We start from the raw sequence: 23,776 nt of genomic DNA, 5'->3' as shown, positions 1-23,776 counted from the left end.
AGCAGAAGGGGCTATGCAAGTCTGGATGGAAAAGAATAAATTCAAAATCAAAATAAAGGCTGCCATTGTTAGGCTCCCGTTGGTCTCTCACCCACATCTGTACAAGTATACACATCCTTCTGAGTCACCCAAGTCCCAGGTACAAGTCCAAAGCCAAACTTTTTTTTTTTAAATAATAAATTTTATTTTTATAATCCCCCATACAACTGCAAATGCCCCATTCTGACCCCAATCCCTCTCCTCCCGGCCCCCACCCCCCAAAAAGTGTCTCTGGTTCATAGTTTTTTGTTGATTTTGATTTTCACTTTCTTATAGTTATTCATTTTCCTGATCCCTTATTTAAGTTTTCTAGATTCCTGCTATGAGTGAGACCATCCGGTATTTTTCTTTTTCTTTTTGGCTTATTTCGCTGAGCATGATCCTTTCCAGCGCCATCCATGTTGCTGCAAATTGCATGTGTTTATCTTTTTTGAATGCTGAGTAATATTCCATGGTATATATGTACCACATCTTCTTGATCCAGTCATCTATTTTTGGGCATTTGGGTTGTTTCCAAAGCTTAGCTATTGTAAATAGTGCTGCTATAAACATAGGGTGCAGGTGTTCTTTGGAATTGATGTTTCTGTGTCCTTTGGGTAAATACCTAGGAGTGGAATTGCTAGATCATATGGAAGCTCTATGTTTAGTAGGTCCACAAATCTCCACACAGCTCTCCATAGTGGTTGGACCAGTTTGCATTCCCACCAACAGTGCAGGAGAGTTCCTTTTTCTCCACAACCTCGCCAACATTTGTTGTTGCTAGTTTTTTTAATATGTGCCATTCTCACTGGTGTAAGATGGTATCTCATGGTAGTTTTGATTTGCATTTCCCTGATTACAAGTGATGTTGAACATTTTTTCATATGTCTGTTGGCCATTTGCATTTCCTCTTCAGAGAAGTTTCGTTTTAGCTCTTCTGCCCATTTTTTGACTGGGTTATTTTCTTTGTTGTTGTTGAGTCTCATCAGCTCTTTGCAGATTTTTGTGATCAGTCCTTTATCATTAGTGTTGGGTGCAAAAATGTTCTCCCAGTTGGTGGGGTTTCTCTTTGTTTTTGTTATTGTCTCTTTTGCTGTGCATAAGCTCTTTAATTTGATGTAGTCCCAGCTGTTTATCTTTGCCTTCACTGTCACTGCTTTGGGTGATGTGTCTGTAAAGATGTCTTTGATATGCAAATCACGTAGTGTTTCATCTATATTTCCTTCTATGTCTTTTATGGTTTCAGGTCTTATGTCTAGTTCTTTAATCCATTTTGAGTTGATTTTTGTGTATGGTGTGAGGTAGTGGTCAAGCTTCATTCTTTTGCATGTAGCAACCCAGTTTTCCCAGCACCATTTATTGAACAAACTTTCTTTGCTCCAATGCATAGTCTTTGCTCCTTTGTCAAAGATTAGTTGACCATAAATTTGTGGGTTTATTTCTGGATTTTTTATTTTATTCCATTGGTTTGTATGTCTGTTCTTGTTCCAATACCATGCAGTTTTGATGATTATGGCTTTGCAGTATAGTTTGAAGTCTGGGAGTGTGATGCCTCCATTTCCTTCTTTTTTTTTCAGTAGAGCTTTGGCTATTCGGGGTTTTTGGTGATTCCATATGAATTTCATCAATAATTGTTCTATTTCTTTGAAGAATGACATTGAAATTTTGATTGGAATAGCATTGATCTGTAGATTGCTTTTGGTAGGATGGCCATTTTAATAATGTTTATTCTTCCAATCCATGAGCAGGGGATGTCTTTCCATTTCTTTGTGTCTTCTTCTATTTCTTTTAACAGTGTTTTATAATTTTCTTTGTATAGGTCCTTTACCTCTTTTGTTAGGTTTATTCCCAAATATTTGGGTTTTTTTTGTTTCGATAATAAAAGGGATGCTTTTTTTTTTTATTTCTTCTTCTTCAGATTTATTGTTTGTGTATAGGAAGGCTACTGACTTTTGCGTGTTGATTTTGTATCCTGCCACTTTACTGAATTGATTGATGAGTTGAATTAGTTTTTCTGTGGAGTTTTTGGGGTTCTCTATGTATATTATCATATCATCTGCAAATAGTGATAGTTTGACTTCTTCTTTTCCTATTTGGATTCCTTGGATGTCTTTCTCTTGTCTTATTGCTCTGGCTAGGACTTCCAGTATTATATTGAAAAGCAGTGGTAAGAGTGGACATCCTTGTCTTGTTCCATATCTTAATGGAATTGCTTTCAGCTTTTCACCATTGAGGATGATACTGGCTGTTGGCTTGTCATAGATGGCCTTTATAATGTTGAGGTATGTTCCTTGTATCCCAAGAATTTCAAGGGCTTTTATCATGAATGGGTGTTGCACTTTGTCGAAAGCTTTCTCAGCATCTATTGATATTATCATATGGTTTTTATATTTCTTTTTGTTGATGTGTTGGATAACGTTGATTGATTTTCGGATGTTAAACCATCCTTGTGTCCCTGGAATGAATCCTACTTGGTCGTGGTGAATTATCTTATGGATACATTGTTGGATTCTGATAGCTAAAATTTTATTGAGGATTTTTGCATCAGTGTTCATTAGGGAGATTGGCCTGTAGTTTTCCTTTCTTGTGTTGTCCTTATTCGGTTTTGGTATTAGTGTAATGTTGGCTTCATAGAACGTGTTTGGTATTGTTCCTTCCTTCTCAATTTTTTGGAAGAGTTTGTGAAGGATAGGCACTAATTCGTCTCTGAATCTTTGGTAGAATTCATTTGTAAATCCATCAGGTCCTGGGCTTTTGTTTTTGGGAAGGTTTTTGATTACCATTTCAATTCCGCTGCTTTAATTGGAAAAGAAATAATAAAAACCAAAGCAGAAATAAATGAAATTGAAACTAAAAAAACAATCCAAAAAATCAATGAAACCAAGAGCTGGTTCTTTGAAAAAATCAATAAAATAGACAAACCCCTAGCCAGGCTCACAAAGGAAAAATGGGAGAAAGCACAAATAAACAGGATCATAAATGAAAGAGGAGAAATCACAACGGACACAGCAGAAATCAAAAGAATAATCAGTACCTACTATGAACAGTTATATGGAAACAAGTTCAACAATCTAGAGGAGATGGACAAATTCCTACAACTCTACAATCACCCAAAGCTAGACAAAGCCAAATTTTTTACATGTCTCTCTGCACCGTGTGCCTCCTCTAGGGCTTCTTGCTCTCTCCTCCCTTGTCCCAGTCTTCTGTTCAGTTTCTCCTCCCTGCCCAGCTCTTCCCTTCTTAAGGTGGGGCAGGGAACCTGGAACTGCCCCTTTCCCTGGGTATTACCCTGTTACACATTCTCCAAGGGAGTGGGCAGAAACAGAGTTTCTTTTTTTTTGGAATTTTTTTAAAGGTTTATTTATACATACAAGTACTGGGGTACAGGGCAGAGGTGTGGGGGGTGAGAGGATTTGGCAGAGACATAATGGGGAACAAATAGGCAGACTGATTGAAACAAATAGGCAGACATCTGCTGCGCCATGTCGGTGGCTCCCTAGGCCAGGATCGAACTTGTACTGAAGTGGCTGTCAATAGCTTCATAGGTTTCATTTTATCCACTTGTGCCACCAGGGAAGTCCAGAGAACCAGAAGTTTCTTATAGAGCAACTTTGTGGTTGTGGCATGATAACCTGAGTACCAATTCATAAATTATTACTCTCAACTCCAAATCTGTATTTCATTGCTCTGTTCTTGGATAATGGAGCTAGAACCTTAATTTTTTCTCCCTTGTCGGCACATATGATGTTAAGTTTTGCTGTAACGGACCCTGGGGAGACACTGCAGGGAAGGGGTTCTTCCTGGCTTCCCCAGGTTGGCTTCACTGGCTGAGATGCAGCTGTCAGGGACCACATGGAGGATGTGCTGGTGCTCACATCTGGCCAGCTTTCTAGATTAATCTGTCACAGTTTTTTTTTTTTTTAACATCATTTTTCCTTTTTTGCACAATATATGCATTTTCATTTTGGTTATAGTCCTCATACAATTCCTACTCCCCTTGTTTTGATCTTACTCCCTGTACCCACACTCCCCAGTAGTGAAATATTTATATGTATGCCTACAAGAAATGGGGTGTAGACCAAAGATGCGGGAGTGAGAGGATTCACCAGAGAGAGTGAGGAGCAGAACAGGTGGATTGACCAAAACGCACTGCTAAGTGAAGCAGTAGACATATAGGAGAGGTCTGTTGTGCCAAGTGGGTTGCTCCTGGTTGGGGGATTGAACTCTTTCTGCAGTGGCTGGCAATAGCTTGATAGTGCTGTCTTTAACCCCTGCACCACCAGAGAGGCCCTGTCACATATTCTTGCCCTCCTGCCTCTGCCTGAAGATACTCTGGCAAGGAGTGTTCCTGCCCCACAGACCAGCCTAGATCTGTCCTCATCAAATAGTTAATCATTCTTTACATCAAACTTTCCCTGATTTGTGTCTTCTGACTTTTCTATGACTTAAACACTTTGCTACCATATGTCGTGGAATCTTTCTCTTTATCATTTTATTTTTTCATTACTTTACATTTTATATCTTCATCAATATATTTTTTAACAGTAGTAATAAGCAATGAGAATGACAATACAACATGTAATAAAAGATGATCTCTTCCAAAATATTTGAATTCTAATAGAGGGGAAAAATAGACATGTAAAAAAATTACTAAAAGACACTGATTGTTACCCATGAAAATACCAATTTCTAGCAAATATTAACATAACCCTTGAAAATGTGGCTGTATAACAATTTCTACATATATATATATATATATATAGAGAGAGAGAGAGAGAGGGAGAGAGAGAGACAGACAGAGAGTCAGAGAGAGAGACTGATAGATAAATAGACAGATAGATAGATAGATAGATAGATAGATAGATAGATAGATAGATAGTTAGATAGATGGATAGATAGATAGATCTCCGTTCTATTCTCCAGGGATGTGGGATAAATCCAAATGTAAGTGACTTTGTGATTTTTGCATAGAAACCTTGAATCAATTAGCAATATATTACTCTCCAAATCCAGACTTCTCTGCCTTGTTTTGCCATAATGGAGCTAGATCCTATGCACTTTCCCCCGTGTCAGCGCACATGATGTTAACTTTCACTGTAAAAGTCATGGGGCAATGGTGCAGGGAAGGGGCCCTTTTTCCTGGCGTCCTCCATGGGCTGACAAGGTGCATCTGTCAAGGGCACATACAGTAAGTCCTGCGGTGCTCCCCTGGCAGCAATCTTGTGTCCTCTGTCCCAACCAGTCTGCCCTCCAGCCTCCACCTGCTAACTCCCTAGCAGGGAGTCTCCTTCTCTCTAGTTCAGGAGAAGTCCAACTGCAGTAATGTGCGCCCTCAACTGCAGAACTGCTCTTTTCCAGAATCAACCAGTGAGCGCTCCATGAAGTCATCTGCAGCCACATCCTCTTCAGGGAAGCCTGAAAGTCTTCCTCAGAGAGAGCTGGGACCCAAGTGGTTCCTCTTTCGGGCACTCTCCCTTAGCTCTAAGGTGCACTTTGTAATTTTCTTTTATACCCTTTTGGAAGTTAGTCCCTACTTCTAGCTACTCTTTATATCAAACTTTCCCTGGTTTCTGTCTCCTCATTCACCAGGACACATCCATCTCTCTCCCTTGGGTTGTTGGATCCTGATTATTAACAACTTCAAAAGCTGGAACAAATCAATTAACCTGAAAATAAGAGTGGGATAATGCACCTTATTGAACACTTACAATAAGTTATTGATCATGATTTGTAATTTAGAGAGGATTTATTTTAATAAACAGCAGCTGATTTAGAGACATGTAATATATTGTATATGAGTAATGATTTAAAAAATAATGCTACAACACCAAGGCTGACACTTCAGGACTTCAGTGATTATTGTAAACCCACGTTGATTCATCATCTGTTACAGATATACCATTTTGGTTAGCGATGTTCTTAATGGGGGAGGATATGCCTCTAGAGGCACAGGAGATATGGGAATTGTCTAATCCATCCCCTTAATCATGTGGTAAACCTAAAACTCCTTTAAAATAATCATTAGATAATAAAACACAGAAAAATATAATGTGGCTTTTGAAGAAAGAAGAAACATGTTCTTTAGAGTTAGTGAGAATGGTATACACTAAATTTAGGTAAGCTCACGTAACCAGTGCTTACATACATATATTTTTTTGTTTGTTTCTGAACAGGATTCAGGAAAAGTTGGTTATCTTGAATAATGATTATGCACAATTCTTGCTTGTCAATCTGAAATATAGAATACAATACATAATTAATCTTGGCAACATATAATAATTTTTGAAGAATTAGCAATATTATTGACTACTCATTACATACTTAAATCTGAATCTCCAGTTATTCCTCAATGGAAACAAATGATTGTTCACATATTGCTTTCTCATGCTCAGATGAATTCCTTCAGGTAATAAAATATAAGAGTTCTTAAGAAACTTACAGTTTGGAAGAGAAAACTGAGCCATTTGTCCACACCCATGTATCCCCACTGGTTCTGCAGGAGACTCAAATCCAAGGAAAGATATAAAGATTTTCAAAAAATTCTATGAGAAAACAAATGTTATAAGAAGTCAATTGAAAGCTTTATACTAATCTGAATTTTAGAATAACAAATAGCTATTTCATTCACACCTAATAGAGCATATCTTTTTTTTTTAACTTTCATTTGTTTATTAATTTATGCTTTCAATTGTGGTAACATTCCATTACAATATTATACACTAGACATATGAGAAAATACAATTGTTATGACTTAAGTGAGGAGGACACATTGACAAAAATAACAATTCTAGGGCTCTCAAAATTTATCAAAACCTAATAATAATTTGTGAAGTATTTATCATTGGAATAGCTGCCACATTCAAGTGATGGATGAATGTATAGTCTTCCTGCCTCCAACAGCTCCCGTGCCTCCCTATTCCCAGCTCAATGTACAAGGACAAGTCTAATTTTCACAATTGAGAAAACTGCAAAAATCAGTGGTGTGATTACACAGGGAGAGACTTGAATAACAGTGGGAAAGGTTGTTAAATAGTCCACTGCTTTTTCAGCTCAAAGTGCTGGATTTGCTAGGTAACCACTAGGGAAAACTTACATTCTTTTAAGTTCGAGGTTATGTTCTCCTTTGTGTGAAGCACAGGAGTATATGAAAAACACCAGAAATTAGGTTAATTGAAGAGATGACATTAGCTTTCTGCACATTCTTGCCTGATGGAAAATTGTTATTGGTTTGTGAGAGAGACTAATGCATGTAAGAGTGTTGAAGAAAAAAAAAAATTCTATGTAAGATCAAATGTTGTGAGAAGTCAAATGAAAGTTTTTATGCTAATGTGAATTTTTAAATAACAAAGTTATTTCATGCTCACTTTATAGAGTCAATATTCATTATAATGTTACCTACTGGATATATGAAGAAAATGAATTGACTACATGAACAAGATAGATTGACAGCTTCAATTTCACAGCTCTGAAAATTGATCTAAAGCTAGTAACGATTTGTTAAGTATTTATTAATGGAAAAACTGCTAGAGATTCAAGTGAAAATAGAGCAAATATTGCTCACAAATGCTCCCATGTCTCCCCCACTCCCCACCCAAGCTCAGTGAGCAAGAAGATTTTAGATTTTACCATTTGGAAAAAATGGTGCCATTGTACTTGGTTAGCAGTGTGTGTGTGTGGCAGGGTTGTGACAGGGTGTGGGTGGGTAACAAGACACTAGTCCAACTCAAAGTACTGAATTTGCTATGTAATGGCTAAGGAAAAAATCCATGTGTTTTTTAATCTTATGTTGAGACTCCTTTGTGTCAAGCATAGTACAGACATATATACCCTGGAAAGGTATTAAAATGCGGGTACAATAGAAGACATGAGAGGACCTATCTACAATCTTGGTTGATGGAACTAAAAGATTCTAGTATGAAGGAGAACAGGATGTGGAGGGGCCCAATGAGCTCTGGTGCCTTGGTGGTTGGTGTGGTGTGGTGACATATATTTGAACCTGTCCCTCTGAATCCTATGCATGTAACCCTACAACCTCAATAAAGAAAATGCTTTAAGTAAAAGTCAAAGGAGACTTGAGAGCTGATTGCAATTGGGAGCCCTTCCCTTGATAAAACATATGCATACATCAAATAGCAGCCTACCAACTCAAAGGATTTGAATTGGGTCTTTAAAAAAAATGTCAGCTGGGCCTCCCTGGTGGCGCAGTGGTAGAGTGCTGGGTTGTGAAGCTGCCCGCAGCCTCTGCAGTGCCGGTTCGATCCCCGGCCACCAGGCGAGGGTCCAACATGGTGCGCAGACCTCTCCTGCCACCCGCTGCTCCCCTCAGCAGTGTACTCCGGTCCTTCTGCCTGTTCTGCTCCCCGCTCTGGCTCTGGTGAATTCTCTCACCCTCCCACACTTCTGACTGTACCCAGTGCTTGTATAAATAAATAAATAAATCTTAAAAAAAAAAATGTCAGCTGACAGTTAAAACAAGGGCAATTCCTGGCAAGCAGCTAAAAACTAAAAACAAGATTTAAAAAAAAATGAGCAAAAATGTCAGCAATACAGTTTAGAGGAACAGATTCCACAGTACAAGTCTACAAAAGACAAAATAATAAATCAAGAAAAAATGAAACAGAACCCACATCAGTAGACTGTATTATAAAAAATTTCTACATGAAAGAATTAGAAAATGTGTCTAAAAATTGGATAATGTCTTACACTGTTAGGGGAAAAATATTCAATAAAATCCATAAGGACAAAATATTAGATTTACAAGAAAATTATTTTAAAGTAATTATTATAAATGTATGCATGTTATTGAGAATATTACATTCAAATACTTAAGTGAAAATATGATAGTTACAATAAAACAAGAAAGAAAGAGCAATAGAAAAGTTGAAAACAAACGAACCAGATGGAAACTCTGAGTCGAAAAATATATTAAGCGAGATGAAAACTTCGCTAAATCGGGCCTACCCGGTGGCGCAGCGGTTGAGTGCTGGGCTGCGAAGCTACGCGCAGCCTCTGCAGCACCGGTTCGATCCCTGGCTGCTCCCCGGCCACCGGAGGAGGGTCCCACATGGCGTGCAGACCTCTCCTGCCGCCCACTGCTCCCCTCAGCAGTGTGCTTCAGTCCTTCTGCCTGCTCTGTTCCCCGCTCTGGCTCTCGTGAATTCTCTCACCCTCCCGCGCTTCTGGCTGTACCCAGTGCTTGAATAAATAAATTAATAAATCTTTAAAAAAAAAAAAAAACTTTGCTAAATTGACTAAAGAAAAAATTGAGTTGTAGGAGAAAGAATCAAAGGCATTGAGAATGGAGTAATAGAAACTTCATTCTAAAAGAATGTGTTATAAAAAGAGAGGGAAATTAGTAGCGTCTTAGAGATATTTGACACAGTGTGAGGAAAACTAACATAGGTGTACATATAACCTGAGAAAAAGAAGAGGGCCAGAAAGAGGAGTTATCATTCAATGGGTGGAGAGTTTCAGTTTTGCAAAGTGAAAAAGTGCTAGAGATTTGTTGCTCAAAAACACAAACTTAGTTAAAACTGTTATAGGGCAGCCCTGATACAAAACGGGGTGCCTGACTGTGGGTCCTCACCCGCGCGCTTAAAAGGACTTATCAATGCTCTACTGCAGGCACACGCGATAGGTTAATAATAGGTTTATTTACAAGGGAAGAGCAAATGAGGAGATGTACAATTCAGGGAGAAAAGTGGGAGACAGAGTTTTAAATGCGTCCTACCCGATCCACCCATCTGGAATCCCAAATGGCACTCTGAGAGCTGGCCACGAGCCAGGAGCCCTGAAGCCAGGAGGCGAGCCACAGAGCAAGCCCCCCAAGACCCACGTGTTTGGTTTTTATAGCAACCCTGGCTGCTTAACTCCACCCTCAGGTCCCAGCCACCTTCCCTTTGGTGGTGTTGGGATTTGTCTTTCCCAATGTCCTGATGGCTTTGGTCTGGAGTGGGGGTGGGGTCCACAAAGCCTGCATGGAATTAGCTCAGGACAACATTTAACCCTAACAGCACTACTAAACTATGCACTTAAAAATGCTTAAGATATATAGTTAAAATATTATAGCAAAGATAGAAGATACTATGATTTTATCTATATGATGTTCTGGAAAAGGAAAAACTATGGAAACTACAAAAAGTCAGTACTTTTCTGAGTTTATCAGGGAGGGAAGTGTTTATATATAAAGCACAGAGAATTTTTTTTTTAAGATTTTATTTATTTATTTATACAAGCACTGGGTACAGTCAGAAGCATCGGAGGGTGAGAGAATTCACCAGAGACAGAGCGGAGAGCAGAACAGGCAGACTGATGAAGTACACTGCTGAGGGGAGCAGTGGGCAGCAGGAGAGGTCTGCGGGCCATGTGGGACCCTCACTCAGCGGACGGGGATCGAACTGGTGCTGAGGAGGCTGCGGGCAGCTTTGCAACCCAGCGCTTAACCGCTGCACCACCGGCCCTAAAGCACAGGAATTTAATTATTATTTTTTTAATTTATTTTATTTATTTATGCATATAAGAACTGGGGCCTAAGCCAGAGGTGGGGGGTGAGAGAATTCTCCAGAGACAGAGTGGGGAGCAGAATAGGTGCATCCACTGAAGGGTGCAGCAGGTGAGACAGGAGAGGTCTGCTGAGACATGTGGGTAGCTCACTGGCCTGGCATGGAACTCATGCCACAGTGACTGGTGACAGCTTGATAGTGCTGAAATCTTAACCCCTGTGCCACCAAGGAAGCCCAGAATTTTAGTTTCACTATTCTGTAAAATTCTATAATGGCAAATACATGTCATTATACATTTACTCAAACTTATAAAATACACAACTCCAGGAATGCATTTTAAATATGGATCTTATGTAAAAGGAGATACTATGGCTAAAAATTCTCCACCCAAGAAGGCTCCTTATCCCTGAGGGCATAAGGTCTCCCTCCCTGTGGCATATCTCCACCAGAGATATCTGATAGAATGGGTATTAAAATGTTGCATTCACATATTTCACCAGTGAAAATTAACAACCAATATGTAAGTGTGATTATGAGGATAAATGACAAAATGTCACAAGAGAGCCAAAAGAGACAAGAACAAAAATGCATATTTTATGATTCCATAGAAAGATAAAAGTATAAAAAGGGATAAATATATATATTTAAAAAGTAAGTAAAAAAAGCTATAATATAAAAATCAGGAGATTAGAAAAAAAAAAGAGGCAGCAGTGAGGAGAGAGGACACAGAAGCAGGGCTGCTGGGGACTGGAAACGTCTGACCATCATGTAATTTGGAGACACAGGTTCTACTGACACGTGGTCAGTCGGTATGATGCTTGCATATTTTGTTGCCTGATGCACAGTGATATTAATAGCAAAAAATATTTTAGAAAAAAGCCTTTATAGAAACATGGTTTTCTATGAAAAGCAAGAACTGAAAATTATTGTTGATGGCTTATGTAAAATATTGCACAAAAATATGGATAGATTCTATAAATATAATATTGATTGAAATATGAATTAAGTCTTTAAAACTTTCAAATTCTTACCATTTCTTCCTGATTGTCTATGTAGAGCAGGTGAGAATTCTTAGAAGCACAGGCTTGTGTAACAGCAGCTGTTGAAGTAGCTAAGCCAATCTTTAGACAAGGAGCACTGTGATAGGCTGAACAGGGATTACGAATTATTGCCCAAAAAGTGATTTGAATTTTTGAAAATTATAATTCATTTACTTATATTCATTGGTATAAACATACTTAAGTATATGACATGCACCTCACTGGCTGGGGCCATGAACATAACACACTCAAATACACACTCACATGGGTGGGCCAACTTCTTATTTCCCATTTGTTAGCCCATATACACAGCAAACACACAAAAACATCCACTCCACATCCCCTGAAAGTCAGAGAAGGAGGCTCCTTACGTAGAATAATAATGTCATTGGTGATTTCAGCCAACTGAAATACGTATACTAATTCTAATATTTCTTTACATTGTTGCATAAGAAGTTATACTCTCCTGTAATTATTATTTATAGACATTTATTACCTGGTTTCAAAATTTATGTTACCCCCCAAAAAAATCTATTATATTTTTCTCTAACCTAAGACATACATAAGTGTGTGTGTGTGTGTGTGTATATATATACATAAATATAAAAATTATACACACATAAATATATAAATTTATAAAATGTAATAACATCAAAATTTTGAAAATTGTTATGTACCTGTCTGGTTTGTTGTTATTGGGGATAAATTTTTCTTTTCCAGTATTTCACCATCTAGAAAATAGAACTAAAGAAAATATTATGAAAATTATTATTGCTTAAAAAAGATCACATAGATTCCATTTCTTAGTTTAAAATTAGGTGTATTGTTTAGTACTAGAATCTGAAATAAATTGATTTTACCAAAAAAAATAATTAAGTATTGAAGATTTAAAGAAAAAAATCTCAAAAACCTATAGGAACAAATAACATAATATCCTAAAATATTTGATTTATCACATTTCAATAATTTGTATTTCTCAGTTAGGAATTTTAGTCTTCTATATGATGCCTTTGAAATATGAAAACAAGATATATATATGTAAAATACACTATGATCATTCTGTTATGTGATTTTTTTTAAGATTTATTTATTTATTCATTCATTTATTTATTTGTTTGTTTGTTTGTTTGTTTGTTTATTTATTTATACAAGAACTGGGTACAGACAGAAGTGCAGGAGGGTGATCGAATTCACCAGAGCCAGAGGGGAGAGCAGAGCAGGAAGATTGACTGCTGAGAGGAGCAGCGGGCATCAGGAGAGGTCTGCACACCACCATGTGGGACCCTTGCAGGCGGCCAGGGATCCAACCTGAGCTGAAGAGACTGCGCAGCCTCGTAGCCCAGCTCTCAACCGCTGCGCCACCAGCGGAGGCGCTCTAAAGAATTCTTAATATCATGGAAAGTTGGGTCTCCGCTATTGGCACAGCGGTTGAGCGCCAGGCTGCGAAGCTGCCCACAGCCTTTCATCACCGGTTCGATCACCGGCCCCCTGAGAGGGTCCCACATGGCACACAGGCGCACAGACCTCTCCTGCCGCCCGCTGCTCCCCTCAGCAGTGTACTTGGGTCCTTCTGCCTGCTTTGCTCTCCCCTCTGGCTCTGGGGAATTCTCTCACCCTCCCTAGTTTCTGACTGTAGCCCAGTGCTTGCAGAAATAAATAAATCTTAAAAAAAAAAAAAAAAAGAACTCTTTAGAGACAATTAGAATCTTCATAGTTAAAAATTCACTTTTTTGTCAAAATTTTTCTTACAGGCAATCAGGATTATGGTCTTCACTCCAGTGGACACCAAGACCAGGCCGACAATCCCCAGGACCTCAGCAGCAATCTGCCATGGAGTTAATGGCGAGTCTGCAGGGAGAGAAATGGAAACACCGAGAAAAGGTGGAGACAAATGTTGACAGTTTAGAGACACGAGAACCTGCCTGCACAAGGAGTCATACGTAGAAACCTGGATCCCTACCCACGTCTCCTGTTGTAATCCTGCCCCAGAATATCCCCTTGTGTTTCTGGTGACATAACACTACGTGGTTGTTGGTCAAAGACTGCAACTTCCAACATTGCGGGAATAAAATCACTCCTCACATTTCACATTACAATGACAAAACAATATGGACAACAAGGCAAAGGAAAACTATGTGAGCTTCTTCCCTAGTCCTTCCCCCAGGTCGCACCCAAATCGTGCATCCAGAGCAGCCACACCGCTGTCTACTGAATGTCTTCCCTTTGCACGGGGAGTGCCTGTCATTCCCTCCAAGAGCCTGAGAAGAATTTGCTTCAGTTCTGCAGAGGTTATTTGCTATTCTGTTACTGAAAAGGAGCTGTCAGTGCTCTTACCTTTCATTTGCTGTCCTTTTGGGTCCGGGTTCAGCTCTGGGGAGTTCTCTCTCTGGCTGATCATCTCTGCAACTGAGGAGCACCACGGACGTGCTCTCTGATACCTGCAGGTGAGTCCTTAATATATGGTGCCTGTGCTGACCAGCTGCACAGGGTAGTCAGTGTGGGTGGAGCGTGAGTTGACTGATGTTTTCAAGTGCATTTGAACAATGGACAGTGATTATAATTTCCTTAGAACTTAAAAAATGTTTGCCTGATAGAATAGCTTTTAAAATGATGTTTTGTGGTTGGAGAAATGAGCAAATACTAATGAAATAAGTTTCCTAAATAATAATTTTCTTACTAATTTAAAGTCATCATCCACAAAAATGTTTTGAAACAGAATAATTGGGCTAAGTGTTATATTATATAGAATAAAATGATACACCGGTTTTTATGATAATTTTTAAATCCTCTTTGGGTTAAAGATTGTATGTTCTGCAGTAGACAATAGTCATGTTAGCCAGTTAATTTTCTGCAGTAAATAACTTTCATTTGTGCCTTACATTTATATTTAAAGGAGAATGAAGGATTACCAAACACTTTTCCTAAAATATAGAGTTCTGATAATAATTAAATTTTAAGAAATGCTTTAATATATGAAAATTGACAGATGATACATTAAAGTTATTAAAATCCGATGGAATATTGACAACAAGACAAAGAACTTTAAGTGACACTTATTTTTACAAGAAATTGGCAAATACCTTGATGGCTAAGGTAAAAAATCTAAAGTAATCAAATAAATCTCATTTAGGGGACAATACTGTTGATTCAGATTTCCAGAAGGATCTTAAGAGGGTGCGAATCAGTGAAAGCAGCTTTAGGTGAATGAACTATTATAATATATTAAATAAGATAATTTGATATCTTAGTCAATCACTCTGCAATGAGTGGATTCTGGAATTAATTCTGACTGAAATCTGCAAAATGTCATCATAAAAAAAGTTAGCTAGTGTTTGCAAGGTTGGTTTACTTATCTAAATGGGAATGCAAATATATATTTCTATGTACAGTGTATATGAAACCTTCCATTAGGCTATTGTATGCTCTCAATATTATTTCAATTATTTAGTGTATTATTTTACATTTGCCATTATTGTTTTTGCCATACAATAATATGGCCATATAACATAATTCATTAAACAGGAGACTGTAGATCTTTTTTGCCAATGTTTAATTCTGATTTTTTTTAAACATTTGATGGCTAAGAACTAGAAATTTTATGGATACTTTTTAATCCTGATTTTTATAAAAATTAAAATTATTTTACTGAATCTAAGTGTATGAGGAATTTCATAACACTTTGCTGAGAACATAAATTCATTTTAAGAATCTGTTTATAAACTGAACAAAATACTAAATAATGTATAGATTTATAGCGAACTGATCACAAAATCCAAAATAAACTGTTCCTTGTGATGATGCTTATGGGATTTCACGTTAAATTGTATTGATTAAAAAAGATAATTATGCTTGTACTTATGTACTAGACTAATTATTCACAGTCTGCATTTAAATTTGTAAGGACCCCTATCACAAATTTCATATGAATTATTCAAGAGATAACAATTTTCTCTATAATTTGATTGCATCTGAGTTGTGGCATCATATACAACATTTGTAATCAATGAGATGGGCTGGTAGAGAGGAGAATAGGAACATATGCCTTCTGTTGGCCAAAAGTGGTGTATCCTATAGTGGGAAATCTGGTCACCCCTGGGAACAAGCAAACAATATCTGTGGTTTACATAGACTCTCCTGTGAAAGTTCAGAATGCAGCAAGAGTGGCAAAGGTAGAGTTCTTATCAGTGTCAACATTTGAACAGGAAATTCTAGCACTTGTCTAGACTGTGAAGACAGTTGATCTGATCACATCTCCAGAATAGAGGAAACTTTTGAGTTTGCAATGTGTCTTTTAGTTTGTTCATTGAAAAATGCCTCTGAGAAATTGTTTTCCTACTTTTTAATTAATTTTTTTGACTGAGGTATCCCCATAGGGTATTACCACCATACCATAGTGCATCCACCACCATCCTGGCCATAGTCACCACCACAGACCTTATGCCTCCCTCTCTCCTGCTTCTTCCCACCCTCCTCTCAGTCCCCCACCCCTTGGTATCTCAGTTTTGTAGTCAAATATCAACTTTCTTTACCTTATTTCCTTTATCTATCAATTCACTTACTTTACATTTAACTCATGTCATTCATAATATGACTGGAACTTGAAAGAATAATGCTAAACAAAATGTTTTCCTATTTTAAAAGATATCAGTGAAGCAAAGGTTGACTACACTGCTGTTAAGTTGCTTCCTCTCAACCACAATACACTAAAAACTTAGATCTTGTATCCTATATGCTCTATTTTAAGAGAAGGTTGCAGAATCTTGGGATTAAATGACTTTTTATGTTCTTATTTTAATTTTTAATGGAATGTAATATGTCTAAAATCATCACCCATTAGCAATATGTATTAAATGATGTCACTAAATATTCTGCAAATTACTGTATCTGCAACTTTTTTATAATAGTCTCATAATCACCAGTTCCCAAACATTTCCTCTCCTTTATTAATATTCTTTTTGTAAACAGTTGTTTAGATTTACTCTCATAAGAGTAAATGTTTCTTAGAAGGATAAAATATTCAACCATAATGAATTTTATTATAATTGCAGAAATTAAAATATTGCATAACTACTCATTATAGTATTCATTCTTTTATCCTCTGATCTTAATAGGCTGCATTTTAATAAGAATATTTGTTTTAAATTACAAAAGCCTAAATCTACCTACACAGAAGAGAAAGAGTAATGCTTAAAAAAAGATAATAATCAGAAAGTAGGACAGTAAAAGTAAACTTTTAATTTATTTATTGTTCCTGAAGTACCATTGTTTCACAACCTTGTTGGGTTTTTAAAGTACAAGAGTTTCCTCCAAATCACCAAACCACTCCCACCACTCCCACCACCTATAGTCCTTCACTAAAGCCCATTGTGCTCTCCCTCCACACCCACAGTCTCATGTCTCCCCTCTTCCTCAGCTTTAGATCTAGGGCCAGCTTTCAAGGGCTAAGTTTTGTCTTTGTTTGATCCTTTGCATTTATATATTCCACATATAAGTGGAATCGGTATTATCAAGATGTGGTATATATACAAAATGGAATATTACTCAGCAGTCAAAAATAATAAACTCAGGTCATTGGCAGCAATAGGGATTATGCTAAATGAAATAAGCCACAAAGAGAAAGATAAAAGTAAGCTTTTAAAACAAAAGTTAAATGTCACAAGAACATCAAAAGACACAAAACATTGAATTTGTTAAGCTTGTTTCAAATAGAATTGTTACTTTCATCATTTTCTGCTTGAATCAAAAAAAGAGAACATGTCTATCTGTCATTCTCAAGGGAAATTAATTCTAAGGCACTATTGAGATTGAGTTAATACAAAGTCAAATTTTTAGTTTTATAAAGTCTTAAAATTGCAAACAAACTTTATTGTTATATCCTTCCATTTGTACAAATATTTGAGTTTCCCATAAGAATGGCAAAATTTGGCCTCCCTGGTGGCGCAGTGGTTGAGCGCTGGGTTGCGAAGCTGCCCGCAGCCTCTGCAGCACCGGTTCCATCCTCGGCTGCTCCCCAGCCATGGGAGGAGGTCCCCACATGGCAAGCTGACCTCTCCTGCAGCCTGTTGCTCCCCTCAGCAGTGTACTTAGTCATTCTGCCTGCTCTGCTCTGTCCTCTGACTCTGGTGAATTCTCTCACCCTCCCGCGCATCTGACTGTACCCAGTGCTTGTACAAATAAAAAAAAAAAAAAAGGCAAAATTGTTTAGATATATACATATTTATTCATAAACTAAATTAAGAATTTTCTATTAGCTACAATAAGAATTATATCATTAAATTATTTAAGAATGCCAAATGTTGTCACATTGACCCATGTTGATTTTTTAAAATTTGAGCTCTGTACATTTACTTTGATATTTTCAATTAGATCTCTCATATACATATATCATTATTTTTGCCTCTATGTCAAATTATGGGTTCGTTTTGTGGAATTTTAGCTGTAATGACATCCGTACTCAGACAATATGAATTCATAATAAAAAAAGCTCAAAACAATGGGTAGCTAATTTATTGTATACATATATTTTCCTAATAATGACTATTCTAAAGGTCTAAGGAGATAGATACTCTGGAGCTTAATAACAAATGTAAATATTCTTTCAATATGATTATAAAGTGCATTTGTTTTCACAGATTTTTTAAATGGAGACTTTAGTTACTAACTCTAGAAAAAATATTTAATGCTCATTCAAAGGTGATACATTTATTCTAGAAGAAAATGTGGACATGGAGGACAAAAGTGACAAAGAAAATAAATTATGTGTAAAATCCAAATGCATATTAATTAGGTAACATAGTAGTAATAACATTTTAAATTTCTAAATATATTTATTTTAAAATTCCAGAATGCAAATATGGCATAACAATAAAATTTAAAGGGCAACCAACAAATTTTACTCCATTAAATGCTTAGAGTACCAATTCTTTAGACTTTAATGAGTAAAGAATGTATGCTATAAAAATTGAGGATTCTGATACAAACTATTAAATGATATTATTTTAACAAGTACTTATGGAAAAAGGCACAAATAAAAATTGAAAGGTCCATGCAGGAGGCTGGAATGCAGAAGCCAACCAGGAAGCCCACCTGGGGGCAGGAATGCAGATACCTATCTGGAGGATTCAGACAATGAGCCTCCCCCCACCCCCTATGAGTCTCTTCTCAGACAAAGAACCCCTACCTGCCCCAGGAACCTTTTAGAGCCCTACAAACTTTTCCCACCATATGAGCCCAACTTCCCACCTGACCCCTCCTTACCCTATAAAACCCTGCTTCCCCCTAACAACGTGCATGGCTTCACTGACCCCCACCTTGGGTGTGTGAGGTCTGCCCCAGGGCGAAATAAACTTTCCCTCCCTTTGAGAAATGCAGCCTGGCTCTCCTTTTCTTTACCACGCTGAATCTTTCAAAAATAATGTGAGAAAAAACAAAAAGGGAGTTCCAAGATATGGTAGTGTTCTTCCCAAAGTAAATGATATATTTTTTAAAGATTTAATTATTTATTTATACAAAAGACCACTTACAGTCAGAAGCACGGGAGGGTGAGGGAACTCACCAGAGTCAGAGCAGGGAGCAGAGCAGCAGAAGGACCGAGGTACACTGCTGAGGGGAGCAGCAGGCGGCAGGAGAGGTCTGCGCGCCATGTGGGACACTAGCCCAGTGGCCGACTATCCAGCCAGCTATCCAGCTGGCGCTGCAGAGGATGCGGGCAGCTTCGCAGCCCAGAGCTCAACTGCTGCACCACCAGGGGAGGCCCCCCAAAGTAAATGATAATTACACTATATTTAACAGTTTTATCTATGTATTTACCAATATACATTATATAATTTAAAAATTAGGTTAACTATAAATAGATACATTTTCAATGGAAATATATACTGTTTTTATATAAAACAGTTATTTGATGAATAATGAAATAATCTTTTACAAAAATGTAAAGCATGATGAAAGCAAAATAATGAAAAAATATACCTTCCAAAACAAACCTGTAGAAAAAAAATCATTGGTGGAAATAATGAGCAGGTTTCAGAATGCTGAATACAGTATCAATGCCATTAGCAATACTTTTAAATCTGTATGTAACTTCTAAGTTGAATATAGATTTGAGAAAAATACACTGAACAATCATAAATGGATATTTAAGCAAATGCTGTGCACACAGTATAAATCCACATATAAATATAATTTCACAAATATGCACTATATAGTTCAAGCATATTATTATAAAATGTATAGATTTGTGGTGTCACTCCAAGAGTCATGTATCACCTTTGTCTTTTTATTTTTTAAAGATTTATTCATTTATTTATACAAGAACCGGGGTACAGGTCAGATGCGTGGGAGGGTGAGAGGATTCACCAGAGACAGAGCAGGGAACAGAACAGGCAGACTGATGAAATACACTGCTGAGGGGAGCAGCAGGCAAGACAGGAGAGGTCTGCTGTGTCATGTGGGACCCTCACTCGCAGGCCAGGATTGAACCAGCACTTCAGAGGCTGCGGACAGCTTCACAGCACTGCACTCAACCACTTGTGCCACCAGGGGAGGCTCTGTCACCTTTGTCTTGAATTCTTACAATGTGGACACTCAAATTAAATAGAGATAAATACAATTTACAGATTGATATTTCAGTCACACTAGACATTTTAAACCATATTTAGAGATATAAGACATTTCCAGCTTTACAGAAAATCCTCTAACTGGAATTTACCTAAAATAGAAATCAATAAACACAAACATGTATTCCTTACATGGTTTTGAATATAGTAATACCTTTCCATTTTTCATATGAAACATAGACATGACCAGATGAATGTTCAGAATCATACAAATTAGAGAGAAATACACAAGTGACAATGTCTTGTGAAATATTGTTTGCTTTAAATCATACACTGTCAATAATAGCAAAGGCAGCAATTGAACATGCATCAAAGGAACTGTAAATGTAAAAGTCAGAATTAGGAGAAATGACTCCAGAAAAAGTAGAGGAGAGAAAACAAAGAGCACACACATGAAAAAGAACAAATTATTGTTAAAGAACATCAAAAAACCAAATATATTTTTATCGTAAAGACTTAGTAAAAGTATAATAAACCATTGAGAAAACTATTGAGAAGATATAAGTCCATTATATATTAATTAAACATGGAGATATATAAAGGTTTTTACTGATAAATACCAGGTAAGAAATCAATATTAAGTGATTTCCAGTTAAATATTAAGTAGTTACAAACATAATCCCAGAATTTTTTTGACAACTTTATTGAGATGTATTTACAAAACATAAAATTCATCCTTGAAGTGCATAAGACAAAGATATTTAGCAAAGTCAGAGTTTGCAAACTTCATTACCCATAACACTCACAATGCTATTATCACTTCAAAAAGAAACAGGGAACCAATAGGTGGCCAGATCCTTTTCCAGCATCCTCTCTGCTGGAGACCAGCTCCAGCTAGAAGTCGTGTCATGGATCTCAGAAAGGAGAGGACGGAGTCTGTGAAACCTTTTCTCTTTCTTGGAGGGCTTAGGGGAAGTGGAGCTGTTATAGGGCAGCCCCGATATTGAGCGGGTTGCCTGGCTGTGGGTCCTCACCCGCGCGCTTAAAAAGGACTTATTAATACTCCACTACAGGCATACACAAAAGGTTAATAAAAGGTTTATTTACAAGGCATGGAATTACAAGGTATGGAATTATTTTATTTACAAGGTATGGAATTAGCTTTAGGGCATCCTTTTCCCCCTAACAGAGCAAGGTAAAAGTGAGGAAGACACAGACACCTTATTTCGTGCAAGTATTTCCTGCTGAGGGTCTCAGCCGGTCTTTATACCTTAAGGCTAGCAGTGGCATTACATCAGTGTAAGCACTGAGGCAGTACAGAAACAATCAATACATATTTTCTCACGAACATGCAAAGACTCCCTAGGTCTCACACCTAAAGGGCAATTCTCTGGTAACCTTAAGAGCAATTAGTTTCCTAGGTACAGCTCATTTACTAACATGATCATTCATGTATGACAGCACAACATTTGTCAGCAATTAAACTTTTCCAGTTACAAAGTGGGTGTAAAATTCCTATTCTATATTCAATTATTAAAATCAATCTATCTCCTAGCACTCAATTAACTTGGTTAATATATTGATTACTTCAAAGTGGTCTGAAACAACTCATCAAATTTAAGTAAGTTCTACTGAAGTCTAACTCCTAACTAGAAATTCCTAACCTCCAAATGGCCTGTGAACTATTGACCTCTTGCAAACACCAGGAAATGTACTGCTGGTGCAAACATGCACCCCCATGTCAGGCTATGGATTCCAAGCACAGTTGGTCCAGGGCAGCTTCTTCTCCATAGTTTTCAGGGCCAGGACTTTTCTTTCCTAACTATACCTTTTGTATTATTTACTTTCTATGATACTAATTCAGGTGCAAGAATAACAAATCAATTAACATCTAGGTCCGAATTGGGTTTTCATATGCCAATTAACAACTAACTTCTGCATTAACCAAGAACAAAGGGAGAGCTTTAGCAGGCTTTGCCATGGAGACTCCCTAGCTCAGATCATCTTTGAGAAGTGCAAGAACTTCCTTCTTTTGGGAAGTACAACTTCCCTCTTCTGGGGAGCACAGGAACTCCCCGCTTCTCGGGAGTCTCCCCCAATGCCCAGACCATGTCAAGAAACAGCATGGAAGCGCAGCCTGCCACACCTCTGTTTCCTGGGCAACCCCCAAGCCATATTCTGTACCCATGAGTTTGCCATTATATATAAATGAACTCAAACAATGATCTTTTTGAAGGTTGAATGCCACAACGAAATGTTGAACAAAAAAGTCATACACAAAAGTAATGATATCTGTACTTTTTGAACATAGTGTGTTTCAATAATTATTTTGAAAAAATGTCATTAGAATAAAAAACAAAATCAATTAGAAGACTTATTTCTTGAAATAAAAAGTTAAGCAAATAAATCCAAACTTAGTTTTTTTGTTTGTTTGTTTCAATTTAAAGCTTATGCTTGCAAGAGTATATATATGGATCTTCACAATTATCTGCATAATATTTAGATTGTAGCATAACACAGTGATTGTTAGCAGATGATGATTCTTTTATCCTGTAATAAAGAAAAATGCACAATTCTGGTGTTACATAATGTCAGGGCAAACCAAGAAACAATAGCATTTCTTCTGATTGCAATACAAATATATTGTGAAAATGGATGAAAACAATTTTCATAGAATATTTGTAAGAGATGGGAGTTAGATAAACTGAGCTGTCCTTTCTTCAATATTCATCAAGATTCCACTCATATTCAACACCATTCTTCATGTCTATAATTTAAATCAAATTCACTAATATCAACTTCTTCTATTCCATTTCATACCTTTATTTCTTAAGTTCCTTCTTCTCTTTCTTCTCTTAAGTTCTATAACAATGGGGAAAACCAAGAAACAATAGCATTTTTAAACCCTATTATCATATTATGTAATAATACTTACTCTGTGTGGGAAGTTGACCCATTTACAAATGTCCATGGATGATCGCTGCCGTTACGGTAGACTCCAATCCATGACAAAACTGATATGGAGTTCATAAATTTCTATTCAAACATAAATAATTTTCATTACATAAGAATGATAAAAGATTTAATTAAAAAATACACAAGTAATATGTTTTTTCCTAAGATCCTACATTTTAAGAAGGAAGGAGATTCCAATCTATCACCAGATACATGTAGTGTGCTGAAAATTACTGTGCATAGTGCCACAAACTCTCACCAGCACATCGTCATTACATAACATGAGCTTCTAAACATTTATACTTAGCAACTTCACTCTTCTTGTTTTGTGAACAAGGAAAATCTGACCTAGGCTTGGGGCCAGTGAGCACAAACTTACAAGAGGAGGAGCCATTGCCCCCTGAGGTGAGGGGTCCTGTGCAACAACAGCAGGGCAGCCTGACAAGGGAGATGCATCAGGACATGACAACAGTCAGCAGCTGGGACAGGCTACTCCTCCCACCACTAGGGACACAAGAGCAGGGCTGGGAGGGTAGGGATGGGAAAAGTAAGGGGACCCTATGCCTGAGAATAGAGAACCCAGGAGTTTCTTTATCTCTGAGCAGGTGACACGCACACCCCACCCCTGACAAATGGGTTTTAAAATGTTTTATCATAAAACTCATCAGTGAAAATTAGCAAACAGCAGATAAATGCAATATGC

Source organism: Talpa europaea (assembly GCF_964194135.1).
Source record: "Talpa europaea genome assembly, chromosome: 15".
NCBI lineage: Eukaryota > Metazoa > Chordata > Mammalia > Eulipotyphla > Talpidae > Talpa > Talpa europaea.
This window is presented reverse-complemented; position numbering follows the sequence as displayed.